General features: G+C 43.0%; 1 protein-coding gene across 1 annotated transcript in view; it reads right to left on the reverse strand.

Annotated features, from left to right (window-relative positions):
• DCHS1 (dachsous cadherin-related 1) overlaps window positions 1-20,868 on the reverse strand; it is a 47,442-nt gene extending 26,574 nt beyond the window's left edge. The window contains exon 1 of the mRNA XM_077113840.1: window positions 20,817-20,868. The gene's annotated coding sequence lies outside the window, so the exon portion shown is untranslated. The remainder of the gene's footprint in view (window positions 1-20,816) is intronic.
• Between the last annotated feature and the right edge of the window lie 237 nt (window positions 20,869-21,105).

The following is a 21,105-nucleotide window of genomic DNA, read 5'->3' on the forward strand; positions in this document are numbered from 1 at the left end:
TATTTCCCCACATTTTCTTCTAACAGTTTTATTGTCCTAACTCTAATGTTTAGGTCTTTGATCCATTTTGAGTTAATTTTTGTATAGAGTGTGAGATATGGATCCTCTTTCATTCTTTTGCATATGGATATCCAGTTCTCCAAACACCATTTATTGAAGAGGCTGCTCTGTCCAGGAAGGTTGGCTTGATTGCATCATCAAAGATCTATTGTCTATAGATCAGGTCTATTTCTGAGCACTCAATTTGATTCCATTGGTCAGTGTATCTATCTTTATGCCAGTACCATGCTGTTTTGACCACTACAGATTTGTAATATGCTTTAAAGTCAGGTAATGCGATACCTCCCACTTAATTTTTCTTTCTCAAGATATTTTTAGCTACTTGGAGTACCGTACCCTTCCAAATAAATTTAGTTATTGGTTTTTCTATTTCTGCAAAGTAAGTTGTTGAGATTTAATTGGTATTCCATAGAATTTATAAGTTAATTTGGGTGGAATTGACATCTCAACTTTATTTCATCTTCCAATCCATGAACACAGTATTTCCTTCCATGTATTTAAGTCTTTCATGATTTCTTTTAGCATTCTTGTAGTTTTCTTTGTATAGGTCTCTAAATTTATTCCTAAATGTTAGATTCTTTTGGTTGGTGTTATATATGGAAGTTTTTTCTTTATTTCCTCCTCAGATTGCTCATCACTAGTGTATAGAAACACTACTGATTTTTGGGTGTTGATTTTGTATTCTGCCACTTTGCTGTACTCATTTATCAGCTCTAGTAGTTTTGCTGTAGATTTTTCAGGATTTTTGGCATATAGTATTATGTCATCTGCAAACAGTGAGAGTTCTACATATTCTTTTTCAGTTTTGTTGCTTTATTTATTTTTGTTCTCTAACTGCTCTGGCTAGAACTTCCAGCACAATGTTGAATAATAGTGGTGGCCATGGGTATACTTGTTTTTTTTGTTTTTTTGTTTTTTATTAACAGAAAAAAAAAAGAAATTAACACAACTTTTAGAAATCATACCATTCTACATATGCAATCAGTAATTCTTAACATCATCACATAGATGCATGATCATCGTTTCTTAGTACATTTGCATCAGTTTAGAAGAACTAGCAACACAACAGAAAAAGATATAGAATGTTAATATAGAGAAAAGAAATAAAAGTAGTAATAATAGTAAAAAAAAAAAAAAAAAAAAACCCTATAGCTCAGATGCAGCTTCATTCAGTGTTTTAACATGATTACTTTACAATTAGGTATTATTGTGCTGTCCATTTTTGAGTTTTTGTATCTAGTCCTGTTGCACAGTCTGTATCCCTTCAGCTCCAATTACCCATTATCTTACCCTGTTTCTAACTCCTGCTGGACTCTGTTACCAATGACATATTTCAAGTTTATTCTCGAATGTCCGTTCACATCAGTGGGACCATACAGTATTTGTCCTTTAGTTTTTGGCTGGACTCACTCAGCATAATATTCTCTAGGTCCATCCATGTTATTACATGCTTCATAAGTTTATCTTGTCTTAAAGCTGCATAATATTCCATCGTATGTATATACCACAGTTTGTTTAGCCATTCTTCTGTTGATGGACATTTTGGCTGTTTCCATCTCTTTGCAATTGTAAATAACGCTGCTATAAACATTGGTGTGCAAATGTCCGTTTCTGTCTTTGCCCTTAAGTCCTTTGAGTAGATACCTAGCAATGGTATTGCTGGGTCATATGGCAATTCTATATTCAGCTTTTTGAGGAACCGCCAAACTGCCTTCCACAGTGGTTGCACCATTTGACATTCCCACCAACAGTGGATAAGTGTGCCTCTTTCTCCGCATCCTCTCCAGCACTTGTCATTTTCTGTTTTGTTGATAATGGCCATTCTGGTGGGTGTGAGATGATATCTCATTGTGGTTTTGATTGCATTTCTCTAATGGCCAGGGACATTGAGCATCTCTTCATGTGCCTCTTGGCCATCCGTATTTCCTCTTCTGGTAGGTGTCTGTTCAAGTCTTTTCCCATTTTGTAATTGGGTTGGCTGTCTTTTTGTTGTTGAGTTGAACAATCTCTTTATAGATTCTGGATACTAGACCTTTATCTGATATGTCATTTCCAAATATTGTCTCCCATTGTGTAGGCTGTCTTTCTATTTTCTTGATGAAGTTCTTTGATGCACAAAAGTGTTTAATTTTGAGGTGCTCCCATTTATTTATTTCTTTCTTCAGTGCTCTTGCTTTAGGTTTAAGGTCCATAAAACCGCCTCCAGTTGTAAGATTCATAAGATATCTCCCTACATTTTCCTCTAACTGTTTTATGGTCTTAGACCTAATGTTTAGATCTTTGATCCATTTTGAGTTAACTTTTGTATAAGGTGTGAGATACGGGTCTTCTTTCATTCTTTTACATATGGATATCCAGTTCTCTAGGCACCATTTATTGAAGAGACTGTTCTGTCCCAGGTGAGTTGGCTTGACTGCCTTATCAAAGATCAAATGTCCATAGATGAGAGGGTCTATATCTGAGCACTCTATTCGATTCCATTGGTTGATATATCTATCTTTATGCCAATACCACGCTGTTTTGACCACTGTGGCTTCATAATATGCCTTAAAGTCCGGCATCGCGAGACCTCCAGCTTCGTTTTTTTTTCTCAAGATGTTTTTAGCAATTCGGGGCACCCTGCCCTTCCAGATAAATTTTCTTATTGGTTTTTCTATTTCTGAAAAATAAGTTGTTGGGATTTTGATTGGTATTGCATTGAATCTGTAGATCAGTTTAGGTAGGATTGACATCTTAATTATATTTAGTCTTCCAATCCATGAACATGGTATGCCATCTATTTAGGTCTTCTGTGATTTCTTTTAGCAGTTTTTTGTAGTTTTCTTTATATAGGTTTTTTGTCTCTTTAGTTAAATTTATTCCTAAGTATTTTATTCTTTTAGTTGCGATTGTAAATGGGATTCGTTTCTTGATTTCCCCCTCAGCTTGTTCATTACTAGTGTATAGAAATGCTACAGATTTTTGAATATTGATCTTGTAACCTGCTACTTTGCTGTACTCATTTATTAGCTCTAGTAATTTTGTTGTGGATTTTTCTGGGTTTTCAACGTATAGTATCATATCGTCTGCAAACAGTGATAGTTTTACTTCTTCCTTTCCAATTTTGATGCCTTGTATTTCTTTTTCTTGGCCTACTTGTTTTGTTTCTGATCTTAGAGGGAAAGCTTTCAGCCTTTCCCCATTGAGGATGATGTTAGCTGTGGGTTTTTCACATATTCCGTTTATCATCTTGAGGACATTTCTTCTATTCCTCTCCTTTGGTGTGGTACCATCAAGAGAGGATGATGAATTTTGTCAAATCCCTTTTCTGCATCAATCAGAATGACCATGTTGTTTTTCTGCTTTGACTTATTTATATGGTATATTACATTAATTGATTTTCTTGTGTTGAACCAGCCTTATGTACCTAGAATAAATCCCACTTGGTTATGGTATGTAATTCTTTTAGTATGCTGCTGGATTTGATTTTGTCAGTATTTTATAGAGCATTTTTGCATCTATATTCATTAATGAGATTGGTCTGTAATTTTCTTTTCTTACAGTATCTTTGTCTGGCTTTGATATTCAGGTGATGTGGGCTTCATAAAATGACTTAGGTAGTTTTCCCCCCTCTCCAATTTTTTTGAAGAGTTTGAACAGGATTGGTACTAATTCTTCCTTGAATGCTTGGCAGAATTCACATGTGATCCATCAGTTCTGGGCTTTTCTTTTTTGGGAGTTTCTTGATGACGGATTCAATTTCGTGTGATTGTATTGTTGAGGTCATCTATTTCTTCTCAAGTCAATGTTGGTTGTCCTTTTCTTCCTAGGAAGTTGTCCATTTCATCTACATTGTCTGGTTTATTAGCATATAGTTGCTCATAGCATCATCACATTATCCCCTTTATTTCTGCGGGGTTAGTAGTTATGTACCTACTTCCATTTCTGATTTTATTTATTTGCATCTTTTCTTTCTTTCTTTTTTTTAAATCAGCCTAGCTAAGGGTCCATCAATTTTATTGATTTTCTCAAAGAACCAACTTCTGTTTTTGTTAATTTTCTCTAGTGTTTTCATATGCTCAATTTCATTTATTTCTGCTCTAATTTTCACTATTTTTTTCTTTTTGTTTTCTTTGGGGTCAGTTTTTTGTTTTTTCTCTAGTTCTTCCAAGTGAAGAGTTAATTCCTTGATCTTTGCTCTTTCTTCTTTTTAAATATAGGTATTTAAGGCAATAAATTTCCCTCTTATTATTGCCTTTCCTGCATCCCATATGTTTTGATATGTTGTGTTTTCATTCTTCTCTGCCTCAAGATATTTACCGATTCCTCTTGTAATTTCTTCCTTGTCCCATTGATTGTTTAAGAGTGTGTTGTTTAGCCTCCACATATTTGTGAATTTTCTGGCCCTCTGCCTACTATTGATTTCTAACTTCATTCCATTATTGTTTGAGAAAGCGTTTTGTATAATTTCAGTCTTTTAAAACTTACTGAGACTTGCTTTGCGACCCAGCATATAGTCTATCCTTGAGAATGATTCATGAGCACTTGAGAAAAATGTGTATCCTGCTGTTGTGGAGTAAAATTTTCTGTACATGTTTTTTTTTTTATTAATTAAAAAAAAATTAACTAACACAACATTTAGAAATCATTCCATTCTACATATGCAATCAGTAATTCTTAATATCATCACATAGATGTATGATCATCATTTCTTAGTACATTTGCATCAATTTAGAAAAAGAAATAGCAAGACAACAGAAAAATAAATAAAATAATATAGAGAAAAAATAAAAATAAAAACAAAAATTATATAAAAAAACAAAAAAAAATTATAGCTCAGATGCAGCTTCATTCAGTGTTTTAACATAATTACATTACAATTAGGTAGTATTGTGCATGTTTGTTAAGTCTAGTTTATTTATCATATAATTCAAAATCTCTGTTTTTTTAATGATCCTCTGTCTAGATGTTCTATCCATTGATGAGAGTAGGGAATTGATGCATTCAACTATTATTGTAGAGGGGTCTACTTCTCCCTTCTGTGTTGTCAGTGTTTGCCTCATCTATTTAGGAGCACTCTGGCTTGGTGCATAAATATTTTTAATTGTTATGCTTTCTTGTTGAATTGTTCCTTTTCTTAAGGCATAGTGTCATTCTTTGTCTCTTTGAATTATTTTACATTTGAAGTCTAATTTGTCAGGTATTAGTGTAGCTACCCCTGCTCTTTCTGGTTGCTGCATGAATATCTTTTCCCAACCTATGTTTAAAAAAATTTTAATGAAATTTTATTTTATTTATTTATATATATAATACATTTACATACCATGTAATTATCGAAAGTGTACAATCAATGGTTCACACTATCATCATATAGCTGTGCTTTTATTATTTTTGTGAAATTATCATTTTTTGTGAAAAATAAGACACATACAAAAAAAGCAATAAATTTCAAAGCACACTGCAACAATTAGCTGTAGAACAGATTTCAGTGTTTGGTATGGGTTACAAAGCCACTATTTTAAGTTTTTTACTTCTAGGTGCTCCAAGACACTGGAGACTAAAAGAAATATCAATATAATGATTCAGCAATCATTCTCATTTGTTAAACCCTAATTTCTCTGTATAACTCCACCATCTCCTTTGATCTTTCACCCACTCCTTGGGGTATTAAGGTTATGCCCATTTTAGCTTTTCTTGTTGAAAGGAGATGTAGATAATATGGAATAAGGGTATGGAACTAGTTGATGTTTGCATTTCAGGACTTATCTGGTCTAGGAACTGATCTGGAGATTGTAGGTTTCTGGAAAGTAATCCTAGTGCATAGAACCTTTGTAGAATCTCATATGAAGGCTCTAGGTGTTCTTCAGGGTTGGCAGGGATGGTTTTGGTTGGAATTTGGCAAACTATGATAGGTAGCAATGTCTAACTGGCGCTTGCATTAGAGTACCCTCCAGAGTAGCTTCTCAACTCTATTCGAACTTTCTCGGCTACTGATACCTTATTTTTTACATTTCTTTCCCCCCTTTTGATCAGGACGGTATTGTCAATCCCACAGTGCCTGCGCCAGGCTCATCCCTGGAAGTCATATCCCACGCCACCAGGGAGACTTTCACTCCTGGATGTCATGTCCCATGGTAAGGGGAGGGCAATGTTATCACTTGCAGAGTTGGGCTTTAGAGAGAGAGAGGCCACATCTGAGCAACAAAAGAGGTCCTCTGGAAGTAACTCTTAGGCATACCTATAGGTAAGCTAAGCTTCTTCACTACATACATAAACTTCACAAGAGCAAGCCTCAAGATTAAGGGCTTGGCCTACTTCAGTGTCCCAAATATTTGACACAGTATCAGATATGTCCCCAATGGTAAAGTTTAAGAGTTTCATATTTTTCTCCTGTTCCTCAAGGAACTTTGCTTATACTTTTTGATTATCTGCTTAATATACTCTGAGATGTATCAAGGCATTATATTAAGCTATATAGGATTACAAGCCCTCATTCTTTTACTGGGTTCCCTGTGTTTGAGTTGTTTAAATTATCTATTCAGACAGGCTGAGTTAGATTACGTGCTACAGAAAGTTCTGGACAAAACAAACTTTTCTTCCTTTGGTCTCATAGAGTAGGTGAAGTTCTAAACATAGACAATGTTGTCCTTACCCCTGTATTTTGAATTACTTTAATCCTGACCTGTCAGCTTCGTTTTTATCTCTAAATACCAGGTTGAATGTACATAACACAGCCTCTGAAAATCTAGAAATAACAATTACTGCTCTAAGAGCTTACAATCTAGGCCCCAATTTCCTTATTAGTATTTTCTAAGTGAGACCATACAATATTTGCTCTTTTGTTTCTGGCTTATTTTGTCTTACAAAATGTCCCACAGGTTCATTCACAATGCACTTTCAACCTATTTTTGTCCTTGAGTCTAAAGTGAGTCTACTTGGGCAGCATATAGATAGGTCTTGTTTTTAAATGCATTTGGCCAGTCTATGTCTTTTGATTGGGGAGTTTAATCCATTAATATTTAATGTTATTACTGTAAAGGCAGTACTTTCTTCTACTATTTTGTCTTTTATATGTCATATCTAATTTTTTTCTGTTTTCACCTTTACTGATAGTCTTCATTTCTATACTCTTTTCCAGACCTCTCTCTTTTGTCTTTTCCTATCTGATTATAGCACTCCCTTTAGTATTTCTTGTACAGCCAGTCTCTTAGTCACAAATTCTCTCAGTGACTGTTTATCTGAAGATATTTTAATCTCCTCCTCATTTCTGAATGACAGTTTTGCCTGGGTATGGAATTCTTGGTTGGCAGTTTTTCTTTCAGAATCTTAAATACATACCACTGCCTTCTTCCCTCCATGGTTTCTGCTGAGAATCTACACATAATCTTATTGAACTTACCTTGTATGTAATAGATGCCTCTTCTCTCACTGCTTTAAAAATCTCTCTTTGTCTTTGACATTTGACAATTTGATTAGTAAATATCTTGGAGTATGTCTATTTGGATCTATTCTGTTTAGATGCTGCATTTCTTGGATCTGTAATTTCATATCTTTCATAAGAGATGGGAAATTTTGAGTGATTATTTCCTCCATTAGTCTTTCTGCTCCTTTTCCATTCTCTTTTCCCTTTGGAACACCCAAAACATATATATTCACATGCTTCACATTGTCATTCAGTTCTCTGAGACCCTGGTCATTCTTTTCCTTATATTTTCTTTTGTGTGTCAGGTTTCAGATGTCCAGTCCTCTAGTTCACTAATTCTTTCCTCTGCCTTTTCAAATCTATTGTTGTAGGTTTCCATTATTTTTTCATCTCTTCTATTGTGCCTTTCATTCCCATAAGTTCTGTGATTTGTTTTTTCAAACTGTCAAATTCTTTATCTTTGCCCAATGTCTTCTTTATATCCTCCCTCAACTTGATTTGATTTTTGATGAGATTTGGCATGTCTGTTTGAATATTCTGAATTAGTTGTTTCAACTTCTGTATCTCATTTGAAGTGTTGGCTTGTTCCTTTGACTGGGCCATTATCTTCGATTTTCCTAGTATGACTCATTATTTTCTGCTAATGTCTAGGCATTTGATTTCCTTAATTCATTTATTCTGGCTGTTGTTTTCACTCTTTTACCTAGGGTTTTCTTGCTGGATGCCTTTGTTCTCTATCTTTTCTTTGACATTCACTTCAACTTATTCTAGACCTCTAGCACAGGTCTTGTTTAACTATTAGAAATTTTCAGTTCTTGTTTTTTGAGTTCTTATTTGTTTTTGCCTATATGGAGCCTGTGTGGAGCCTTTTTTTTTTTTTTTTTTTTGAGAGGGTCTCCTCAGATATTATCGACCGCAGTCAGATTTTCCCAGAGCAGACAGGCTCACATCTCAGGAGGAGAGAGTAGCCAGTGTCAGTTTTCCTTGAGGGTGAGATCCAGCATATTGTCAGACTTTCCTATGAAGCCTCTAGGCTCTGTACTTTTCCTGTCTTGTCCATCATGTGGTGTTTGTCTGTCCATGGCTTCCCACTAGGGTCCCTTTAATTTCAGCAGACTCTCCCTGCCAGGGACATTGTTGAGAAGAGGCTGCAGTAGTGGGCAGGCTTTGACTGGCTTTGATTGCTTCTGTTTTCCAGCCCCTGGGGCTTAAACTCCTTGAAGGAGGGCCTCTACATGAGCTGGGTCCAGTCCCCCTTTTCTTGGGAGAAGAGATGTCATTTAGGGATTAATCCCTCTCATCTGACTAGTTACATAGAGACATGCCTTAGTTCCATTCTTGCTTGGGGCAGTGCTGGAGCCTGAGAGTGTTTCCAGTTTTATATAATGAGCAGTTAAGAGGTTAAAAAAAATAGCAAACAGCTTTTTCAGAGCCGGACCCCCGTACCGCAGATTTGCCAATCAAGAGCGTGAGTTGGTACTTGGCTCTGTGTATCCCTAGGCTCTATGTGCCCTTTTTTCTTGGGGTCCAGCCCATTTCCAGTGTTTTGTGCTGGCCAACTCAAAAAACCTGTTTTTTGTTTTTGTTTTTTCCCCATCAGCCCTGCCCCCTCTCTGCTGGGGTGAAAATTCCTGGTTCCTTTAGTGCTTATTCAAAGTTCATCCGTGCTCGGGGCCTGTTTTCAGTAGTCAGAATTTGTTAATTAATTCTGCTACTGGAGCTTGGTTGAGCTATGCCTTTGCTACTAATAAAGTCTGTTTCCTTTTCCTTGAGGGAACCAGCCTGCTGTGCCTATGGGAGGAGGGCAGCCTTCACTGTGGGGAAAATGACAGTTCTGGGGGGGAGTCTCAGTCATACCACCCATTCCAGACTGGTATACACTTTGTTTCTGGTCACTAATGTTCCCTCAGCAGTTGTTCTGTACAGTTCCTGGCTATTTACTAGCTGCTTTGGAGGACAAACTAAATTTCACACCTCACTATGCCGTTATCTCTCCCTGCCTCTGACCATTTCATCCTAAACATGCCTCTGGTCTGCCCCTGTCGCTCTGTTCTCACTGGGCAACTATCCCAATCCAAGCATTTCCACTTTTTCGATTCTCACCTCTGATCTATCTCCAGTTGAGCCAGAGATTCCACACAACTCCCACCAAACCACCCCTGATTAAAGGTTTCCATGACTACCCATTACTGACCAGCAGTCCTTTCTTACTTTTTTTTGAGACTCTGATAAAAATTGCCTCCCCTCTATAGAAGAAATACAGATACACATACAAACTTGTGCCTGCAATTTCAAGGAGTTTATGGTCGCTAGATATAGAACCTAAAGTTCAATCTCCTTAACGTGTTTTCCTTATCTGGTCTTCCCGCCAACCTCTACAGCATACTCCACCTTTGCTTTCCCCCACTATATCATCCATTCCAGCAAACTGAATTCATTACTGTGTCCTTTCACTACTTTCTTTGCACGTGATATCCCCTAATCCTGAAATGTCCTCTAAAACACCTTTTCCACATGACCATCTCCTATTCAAATTTCAAGCTCCAATTACAATGTCCTGTCACACCCTCCACTGGGTCTCATTGCTTCTAATATACACTGGCAACAAACTGCACAGCAGCCCTGATTTGTTTACATGTCTTCCCTCTGCACTGGATTAGAGGCTCCTTGAAGGCAGTGATGGGTCTTAATTAGACTCTAATTGCCCAGAATTTACTAGAAGTGTAGTATGAGCATGTAATGCTGAATGAGTACAGGAATCACAGAGCTTCATAATTTCATATTAACATACTGACATACTAACACACTCAGAAAGTGATGCCCACAGATGTGCCAACTCAAACAACATGCACAAACAGATGAACCCATGTCCCTGAGGCACCATGGGCAGTCCTGTGGTGATAGATGTGTCCTTGGTGTCTTTATGGATTTATCTCTGCTCTAGAACTTACTATGCTCCTAAGGAAGGAGGGTCATTCTCTTACTCCTCCAACTCCATCTCTCCAATCTGTAAATAAAAAGAGCTGGGGCTTTGGAGTTTGAGTTGGGTTTAAGTCCTGGTCTGGGTGTTATTTTTCTAATCTTTAAAATGGCTTACCTACCCTATGGGGTTTTGTGAGAATTAAAGTCTTCATAAATGAAAATTCCAAAGCTGGGCATTTGCTCACTCAAAAGTTCATCATCCTTTAATAGGCCCCCTTTGCAGCTCTGCATCCCAGCTTCAGAGTTCTGAGGTTTTAATTCTGCACAAAGACCTCTTCCCCTGGGACTCAAGTCTAAGAAGCTCATTGACCTGCTATATGGAATAATAAGTCAGAGGAATGTGGAACAGGGAGCTCAGGGTAAAGAGATCTGGCTCAGAGGGGAAACCTGAGTGTACAGGGATAGTACAAGGGGCCCTATCAGGTTCTGGGTTCAGGGAGTGGGTTAGGAGTCAAGGGTCAAGAGCTGATCCTATTTATTTAATCAGTCAGGGGATGGGGAGCAATTGTGGTTTGGGAGGGAGAGAAGGTAATGGACAATGAGGTCGATGCTCTTATCACACTCTATATTACAGTTATCAGTACAGCCTCCCAGTCAAGTAACTGTCTGAGGGCTAGGACCTGTAACTTATTCACCTTTATATTAGCATGGAGCATGGCACACAGTATGCCATCAATATTGACAGGATATAACAAGCTCAGATGAATGGTCAGTCTTGAAGAAGCGACCCCTTAGGCCTGGGTGGATGTATTATGAAAGCAGATCCCTTCTTCCAACCTCTGAAGACCACATGCCTTACTCACTATTCACCCTGTTTCTGTCCAATGCACACTCCCCTATACATTGTCACAACGGACGAACAAAGGACTTCATGCAGCCAGACACATCCTTCACACTGCCAGAGACATTGACATACACATACCCACAGACTCATATGCATTCTCATGCATTTAGACTCACATGCAGATAGTACACTCAACACACTACTCACACACAGGGAGGCTTGTTTTAACATACACAGTCAGGCACACATACACAGATACCCTTCCACACATATACATGTGAAAAGCATGTTTTTAAGCAGATGCACATGGGCATATTCATTTACATAGAACTGATACCCCAACCACCCCCCACACACATACAGACATACCCCGGCATGTTTTTGTAAAACACAGAAAGACACATATTCACCACCACCCCTTCCAACCTCCACCCCCCATACACACAAAGGTATATCTATGCGCGTGCGCACACACACACACACACACACACACCATGCACACAGACAGGCCCGCTTTCACATATGCACAGACCTAGACAGGCACGTGCGTGCACACTCACAGACCCACACACACCCAGGCATGCTCTCACACATGCTGCCGGGGCACTCTTGGTCAGCTCTGCGGCTGCAGCTGTGACCTCTAGGTCCCTGGGGCCTCTGTCTGGACTGTGCCTCATCACTTCCTGCTCCAGGGCTTCCAGTTCCAAACTCAAACTCCAGACTCTCTCCAGAGACTGTCTCATCCTCTAACTAACTCTCTTCTCAGCACCATCTCCCCCCATCTATCCAGTATTTCTCACTGCCTCTTCCTTAAGAGTTGCCCCTCCTCCCTGTTCCTGTCTCTTTTCCTCTCCAGGTCTGTCCCCTCCCCCCAGGCCCCTATCCTCAGGATCTGGTCTGCCCTGGGTCCATTTGGTCTCTTTCCCCAACCTTTCCTGCTTTCTGCCCAGATTTGTCCCCCTTCTTAGCCCACATCAGCCACTTCTCTTCTTCCCACTCTGTTCTGCTTAGTTACATGCTTCTACTCTGTCGCTAGTCCTGTTACTGTCCTCTGACTCCATCCTGCTCTCCCCCTCTATCCCCACATATGGGCCTCTGGAGCTACAGCTGGTTCTCATTAGGAGGGGGAGGGGCAAGACTGTTCATTGGGCCTGAAATGTGATGTCAATCCCCCCTCCCAAACTAACCAAGCCTACCCACCCCCCACCCGCCTGTACAGATACAGAACCTGAGAGCAAATGGGGAACATGGGAGAGTAAAGAAAAGTGGGCTGGTGGGGAGGGGAGCAGGGGGGACCACAAGGGAAAGGGTGCACCAGGAGGAAGCAGTGGAGTGGCTCGAGGTACAGAAGAGGAAGCAGGCTGGGGGAGCTGACACCGCCCAGGTCTCCTCCCTTAACTTCCTGTCCCAGGGCCAAGGAGGGGCAGGGACCAGAAAGACAACAGGGGTGAGGAGGGGGGCTGCAAAAGGCAGATGGGAGTAGGAATAGCCTCAGTGAAGGAAGGGAGATGGGGACACAAGGCTCAGCATAAAGGAGAGAGGAAGAGGCCAGAGTTTGGTGGGGGTATCAGGGAGCCAGACTGAAGGAGAGTGAATGTGTAAGGCAGAAGACAGTGAGTGAGCTGATACTGAATGGAGGGTAAGTCAGAGAGACAGGAACAGCCAGACCCTGAGAGTGGAGTGGGGTGGAGAGAGGTGGAGGCTTGAGCTGGAGGAAGGGGAGAGGGAGAGGGAAGGGCGAAAGAAGGTGGAACAGGCTGACAACTAACTTCCCTGGATGTCCCTGGGACAACCAGGACAGTGGCAGGGCAGTGCCCAGGGACTGACTCTATCCCTTCCTAGGAGGCATCCCAGGGAGAGGCTAGGGACACACATGAACAGGGGAGGCAGAGGGAAAGTCAATTTTCTGAGCTCTTATGGTGTGTCAGGCCCTGTGCCATGCAATTCATACAGTACCTCACTTAATCATCATACCAACCCTGGGAGGATGGTATCATGGCTCCCATTTTTAATTGAGAAAACTGAGGCTGAGAGTGAAACAACTTTCTTGATGTATCATGGCCTCAATGTGCTCTGAACTAGGCATGCCATAAAAAAGGGAAGATGGAGAGGAAGAAACCACAGAAAAGCTGAGGGGAGAGAACCCGAGTAGGTCACTGGAGGCCTGGAGAAGGGAGAAAACCCATGCGAGGAGGGAAACCAGGTGTGAAGCTCCTGTAATGGTCAGGTTAGTGGGGCTGAGAGGACACAAACAGACATGAGAGACATGAGGAGGTGACGCTGACCAGACTTGCTCACTGATTTACAGGAAGGGCGAGGTAGTGAGAGGACTCTATACTCCATACTGCCCCCTGCCCTGTGGGTTCTGGCCTGATGCCTAAAGTGGCAGCACTTCCTGCAGTACGATATGGAAAGGCAGTTTTGGGGTGTGTGTTGGGATCCCCATGTGGACAAATCCTGGAAGCAGTTGAATTTGCAGATTTGGAGCTTAAAAGTGAGGTCTTGGCTGGAGATATGGATTTGGACAAATAAAGGGTAACTGAAGCCATGGACGAGAGATGTATCAGAGAGGATGTGAGAGTGAGAAGAGAGTCTAGGACATAGCAGTTTCAATCATAAATACATGTTTATGGCTCTCTTAGAAGAGTATATTTAAGTGAGGTAGGGCAGCATAGGGTTAAGACACCGATTCTGGAGTCAAACCACGTCAATTTGATTCTTTGATCCATATTTATTAGCTATGGGCAAGCAACTTCATTTTTCAGTGCTTCCATTTCCTCATTTATAAAACAAGGATGATAATAATAACCCCTTAGCTACTAGGAGTGATAAAAAACGAGCTCTGCTTTCAGACAGACTTGAGTTCAAATCCTGACTCTGCAGGGTTACAATGTGGCCCTGGACAAATTAGTTAATGTCTCTAAGCCTTAGTTTCATTTTCTGTAATATGAGAATTAACATACCCACCTTATATGGTTGATATGAGGGTTAAATGAAATAATGCTCGTATAAAACTTAGCACAGTATCCGGCACAGAACATAGCCTCAATAAATGTTAGTTGTGTGTGAGACACACAATAACCCTGGGATATGTGTTCTTTCACATCTGAGGAAACTAGGACTCAGAGTGAGCAGAAGAGAGAAGTCTGGAATGCAATTCTGCCTGACTGCAAAGTTAGTGTTTTCTGTTTCACCACACTGCTTCTCTGGTGGAATAATGTCCAGATAAAGGGTCATATAATTGGCCAGGCAACAAAACAGGGGAAGAGAATGGTCAAAGTACTGCTTTAGGAGAATAAATCTGGCAATGTGCACAGGTTGGGTAGGAGAAGGAGGAGATCAGTGATGAGACAATCACCAGTTCAGGCAAAGTAAAAAGGGCATGAGATCAGGTGGTGAGAGAGAGGAAAGGATGTGGAGGATGCTTGGAGGGGCACCATGGTTACCAGGAGACAAACGAAAAATAGGAAGAGGAGATGAGGATCCGGGCATGCATGTGAAATGGTACATTGATTGATTTATTTAACAAATATCTATCTAAGACTGCCATGTGTCAAACACTGTACTAAAGAGCAGAGATATAACAGTGACCTGGACAGATCAAGTCCCTGCCTTCAGGGTGTTCCCAGGTAGGAAGACCTGGACAGGTACAGGTAGGGCAGGGTGATGGAGCTGGGAGCTGGAGGTGGGGGTGTTGACAGGTAGCAAGGGCCTGGTCCTAAAGTGTGACCCTGACAATAGGGGTCTGGACTGCAGAGGAGGCCAATGAGGTTGGAGTTAGAGGAAAGTTGGAGACATAGCAATCAGAGATACTGAGATGGGAGAACAAGTTTGGGGAAGCAAGGAGCTGGAGGGACAATAGAGCACAGTCAAGGAACTGAGATGAGAGAAGTAGAATTAACTAAGTTAATAGTTAAAACAACTCTCTTCAGGAAATACAGTCACCCCCATTCTCACCTGAGAAAAAAGAAGCTCAGAGAAGTTAAAGTCACACAGGTAGTAAATAGTGTTGCTGTCAGGTCGTACATGTTGCCACCCTTCCCTTCTCTCTTTCCATTCCTCCTTCCCTTTTTCCTCCTTCACCAGATATATGGGTGGTGAGTTCTAGGCTGTAAGAGATAAAGAAGCTCAAAGAAAGAAACATAAACAAGGATATTCTAGTATGCTAAGGTAACAGACAGAGGCATCCTGACTCAGGCTTGGGAGTTCCAGAAGGACAGCCTGGAGAAAGCATCCTCTCACCAGTAGATGCAGGGTTCTGAGCAGCCCCTCCCAAATGTCAGTGGTTGAAAATGCCCTGGTTTTAGAGGGACTCCTGGGGAACACGGATGCAAGAACTGAAGAAAAGAGCAGGCAGTGAGAGGCTGGGAAGATGACAGGATCAAACAGTATGAACCGATGGCAGGGACTTTTGCTTTTAGGTATCAGGGCATCTGAGAGGGAAAGAGAATGCAGTCTTGCTTCTGCTACCCCTGACAGGCAAGGAAGAAAGAGCAGAAAGACACAAAAATCAGGGAGCTTAATATGGGTAGGAGCAGGAGTCAGGGGTGCAAAGAGTTGGAGGACCTAGAATGGATGGGTGTGAGGGGAGCACTAGAGGAAGGAGCAGCGTAGGGCACATTTGGCGAAGGGACCTGGAGGACACGGTGGAGTGGAGTAGACGATGCCTTGTGGCCTGATGGCAGGTCATGGCTTTATCTTTCATTCTCTCCAAGAACCCAAATAGGCACTTGGGACCACAGGATTTGGATCTGCAAACAACTGGTGTTCTTTGAATATTTGCTAATTGAATGTTAGTAAATTTATATTTAATATTAGCAATACTAGCAAATCCAGTTAGCAAAATTTTCTAACTGAAAGAGAAATAAAGCACAGAGGAGAGGAGGAGATTCAAGAAAAGAGAAGCCCAGATAAAAGGGAGAGAGGAAGAGAGAGAGAGCATGGGGTAAGGAAGGATATGTTGTTGAGGAGGGAGGGAATAGAAATGTCTCCAGTGAGGTAAGTGAGAATTTCTCAGTAGCTGAGACCAGGAGTCAGTCTTCTGAAGAGTGAATGAGATAAGAGACATGAATAATATACAACTTGCTATCAAGGAGATCCCAGCCTGATTGGGGAGGTAGGACAGGGAAGAGCTTTGGGCAAGAGGAGTTCAAAGCTGCCTGGTGGATTCAGGAGAGGCAGGGTTTGAGACTCGCTCTGAAGGACACAAAGGTGTTAGCCAGGAGTGGGAGTGAACACCTTTCAGCCACAGCACCACTGTGTACAAAGGGGCAGAAGGATGGCGGAGCACAGTGTCTTTGGGGAACCACAAGGAATTCAACATGAATGGGACAAGTGAAAAGGCTCAGAGGCTCGGGGGAGTCAAATCATAAGAGGCCTCAAAGACCTCAATAACTAGTAGGGATTTCATCTGAGGACAGTGGGAAGATACTGAAGAATGTTGAGCAGGCAGTGTCATGGCGACACTTGTACATTAGGAAGATACTTTCGGTTGCAATGAGAAGAATGCATTGGAAGAGGGAAAGGTAGGACTAGGAGATTCTTGTAGTAATTCGTGTAAAAGATGGTGAGGTGAAGGCGACAGCAGAAGGATGGAGAAAAGGGGATGGGATATCAGAAAGAGCGAGGAATTAGAATCAATAGATTCCAAATAGCTTTCTGGTTTATGGGACATGAAGAGAAGGGAAGGGTTACAGTTAAGTTCTGGGTTTATATTTTGCCAGCTGGATGGATGGTAGTTTGGGTGAGGCAGGGATCATGAGTTCAGGTTTGAAATGGTAAAGGAGCCTGTGAGCTATACAAGTAAAGGTTGAATAGGAAGCTGGTGTATAGGTCTGGAGAGAGGTCTGGAAGAGAGGCAGATATTAGGGAGTCATCAGCTTCTAGATGATAATTAAAATACTGGAAATGGATGAGCTGCATCACTCAGAAAGGTGTATATAGCGAGATGAGAAGAAGTTCCAAGCCAGAAGCCTATGGAACAGTAATATTTAGGGGCCACGAAAGGAGCCTCAAAGCAGACTAAGAAGGAGGCACTCAGAAAGAAGTGCAAGAATCCCACCATGTTGTAACCATTCACTGAAGTGTAAACCCCTTGAGGGTAGGACCAGTGTCTTCTATCCAATGTATTCTCATCACCCAGCAGTGTGGCTGGCACAAGGCCATGAAGTGATGGTAGAACAAGATGGCAGCTCAGAAGCCAAAAGAGGAAAATGATACAAAAGGAAAAGTATGATCAACAATGGCAAGAGGTCGAGCAGTTAAGGACTGAAGAGAGCCCCCAGATTTGGCAGTTAAGAGTTGACTTTCTCTTAGGGAGAGCAGCTACATTGAAGAGACAGGAGTAAATGAGAAGCGAGGAAGTGCAAACAGCTATGTACAGAAGACTCACAAAATGTGGCAGTGAAGCGAAGTGAGAATATGTTTTAGCAAGCCGGAGATTACCGGGTTAAGGAAAAACAGGAAAGCCTGGAGGATCTTTGTGTGCTCCCGGGAGGAATGGAAGCTGAGGGAGAAGCTGGAGACATGGGAAAGACAGGGAATAATCAGTGGAGGGAGGTCCCTGTGGAGGAGACAGCACAGGTGGAAGATTCTTGTAGAGAAGAGATGCCTCTTCATTCTTACAGGAAGGAAGGAGAAAAGATGGAAGAGGATGCAGATAAAATTTGAGCGAGGAGGCAGAAAGCTGAGGGAATTCATACCGGATGACCTCAATTTCCTCAGTAAGTTAGGAGACCAGGTGGTCTGCTCTTAATTTCTCCCTCTCCTTCGACCCCCACATCCATTCTGTCACTGGGTCCTGCAGACTCCACTGCTTAAAGAGCTCTGAACACCAGCTACTTTCCCCCCTTTATTGCTGCTACCCTAATTCAGAAGACATCATCCCCTCCTGGGTTCTTGAAAATGCCAACTGTTCCTCTTCCCTTCAGGCTCCTCCATCCACACTGCTCTCAGTGATATCTGTAAAATATATCTGATGGCATCACTCCACAGTTTCCAGTATGACTCTCCATTATTCTTGGGTTAAATAAATCTCTTAATACAAGACCCTGCATGACCTAATCCTCCAACTACCTCTCCTGCAGATTTTCTCATCAATCCTCACCTCATGCCATAGACTCAAGGCTCACTGTTAGTCCTCCGACACATAATGCTTTCTTGCACCTGGGTTTTCTCATGCTGCTCACTAAGCTTGGAATATTCTCCACCCATCCACCTCAACTCCACCTCTCCTTTGCTTTGTTGACTCTATTTTTCCATTAAGTTGAAGCATAAATGTCACTTCCCCCAGAAAGCCTCTTCTGACCTCCTTACACTGGCTTAGGTTTCCCTGCTATGTGCTGACAACTTACACCACACACCCCATAGCCGTAAACTCCACGAGGGCAAAGGCCATGTCTATTTCGTTCATCTTTGAAATAACAGCACTTACCACCGTGCTTGGCACAGAGTAGGTGTTTAGTATGTGTTTGCTGAATGAATGAACCAACAGATTGATTAATTAATCTTTTGAAAGCAATGCGTATGGGGTAAAGGGTGTGAAGAAAAATAGAAAAAAATTCATCTGTTTATTTATTTATGGAGGGCCAGTTGAAGGTGGAATTTATAGAAGCATGAATTTATAGAAGCATCACTTGGTGTGAGTGAGAAATCAATCCAGCTAGTGTTGAGACTTTGTGGGATGGATAGGCTCAGGACAGTGGAGCGAGGAGTGGCCAAGGAGTGGTTGAAGGGATGATCCTTGGCATATAAACTGGAAGGAGAGTACAAAGCCAGGAAAAGGCAGGATAGGAGAAAGTGAGCGGCCAAGGGCAAGAGGTCATTATGAAGGCATCTGAGGGCTGGAAGGAGGCTGTGGGCAGGGTGGAATGCAAGAGTTTAGAATTTTAGAGATGGAGAAGCTCTACAGAGTAGTGCTGAGGCGGGGGATAGGGAAGGTGACAGGAGCTAAGGAGGGCAAGAAACTCTGAGGCTGGGGTGTTCAAGAGACACAGAAGCACAGCAGGGCATGTGGCAAGAGGAACACTCAGCCAGGTTCAAAACTTTTCAGGAAACAAGAAGTTGAGCCTGGGAGGTCTACAGATGAGGAGGAATGGGGTGAACATTGTAAATTAAATGTTTTTGTTTTTTTTAAATCAAGTGTGAAAGCTCTCCCTGTGGTGTGTGTGTCACCCCGTGACTGTGGGGTATCCCCCCATGACTTATGGGCTAAGTGGGTAAGTGTGTGGTAAGGGTGACTCCAACACTGCCTTCTGTTAATATCAAGAAGTCTGGTACACCTGCTAAGTACAGGTAGCTCTAAGTGTAACCCATATGATGTGCTGGCTGTGACAGTGTTTCCAGTGGATGTGTATTTTTGGGTGTCTCCTGAGAGGTGCTGGCTGTGACAATGAGTCTGTGTGTATGTCTCAGCTGATTCAGTATCTCCTGAGTGTGTGTGTTGCTAGTGACAATGTTTCTGGAGAGATGTTGGCAGTAACAGTGTTTCCCATGACATATGTTGACCGTGACAATGATCCTGTGGACATGTGTTGGCCGCAGCATTTCTTCTGTGGTTGTGTGTCGTCATGAGAACATCTTCTGTAGGTGTGTATTAGCCCAGGAGAGTCTACTGTGCATTAGCTCTGACCGTGTTTCCTGGGGGTATGTGATAGCTGTGAGGGTATTGCCTGTGAACCTGTGCTGCCTGGGACTGTGTCCCCTGTGAGTTGATAGGGCTCTGACTGTGTCCCCTGTGGGTATTCGAGGAGTTGACATAAGCGACAATATTTTTCTGGCCTATGACCCGGTGGCTCCCAGCCCAGCCCACGCCACACTGAGTTCATTGTGCTTCTAGACCTCCCTCTCCCCATCCCTTCCACGTGGGACCCAGGCCTGCAGTGACCTCTCTCTGTCCCCTGCACAGAATTCTCATTCAGGCATATTGGTCACGAACCCCCCCACTTGCTCCAGCACCAGCTACTCTCAGAAGACCTGTCTGGGTGACCAGCGTCCACTTTGGGCTTCTCCTATCTCTCCTTGGCTTCTCTTTACATCTTCCTCCCTCAGTTTCTTTGTCTCTGTCTCAGTTTGTCCCTGTCACACACCCATCCTCCACATTCTGACACATGGCTCTCAGAGACAAGCAAGACACATACACGCACACACACACAGGGTCCCCTCCTTACCATGACACACACTCATTCTGACCCACACGCTCTGGGAGTGACATGCACATACACACACGGCCAAACAGACACCACGAACACACAACCTCCCAGTGACCCGCACTGACTGACACTCAGACGATGCCCTCACACTGGGGGTAGCACACAGTGCTACCCTGCCCGCAGCCCCGGCACACTCTTAAGCCGCCACACACCCCGACTCGGTGACACACGCACACAAAGACCCCCAGGCCCTGCCCCCACGTTCACGTTCTTGCTCACCCCGTCCCGCAGGCCCAGGCCCCCCTTCCCCTATTGTCTCCGGCTCAGAACAAAGCCCCCGGCTCCACGGCCGCGGCCGCCGCCTCCGTCACCGCCGCCCCAGGGAGGTTGGCGGGCCCGGCGGGCGCGGCCGGACGGGCCGGGGGCCGCGGGCACTGACCTCCGCGCGGCGCGGTCTCCCTCGCCAGGTCCAGGGGCGCCGTCCGGCCGCGATCAGCCCCCGGGGCAGCGCCCGCCAGCGCGGGGCCTGGGGCCACGCATCGTCCGCTGCAGCGGTCTCCCGGCCCCGCGCTCCCCTCCCGGCGGCTTGCCGTCGGTCCCCGCGCCCTTGGCCGTCGGTCGGTCCGTCCGCCGACGCTGGGGCGCCGCCTCCTCCACAGCCGCCCTGCCGAGGATGCCAGATTCGCCGCCGAGGCCCCGCGCCCCCTCCCCTCCCCTCCCCTCCCCCG

The sequence above is a fragment of the Tamandua tetradactyla genome, chromosome 8, assembly GCF_023851605.1.
Source record: "Tamandua tetradactyla isolate mTamTet1 chromosome 8, mTamTet1.pri, whole genome shotgun sequence".
NCBI classification, from domain to species: Eukaryota; Metazoa; Chordata; class Mammalia; order Pilosa; family Myrmecophagidae; genus Tamandua; species Tamandua tetradactyla.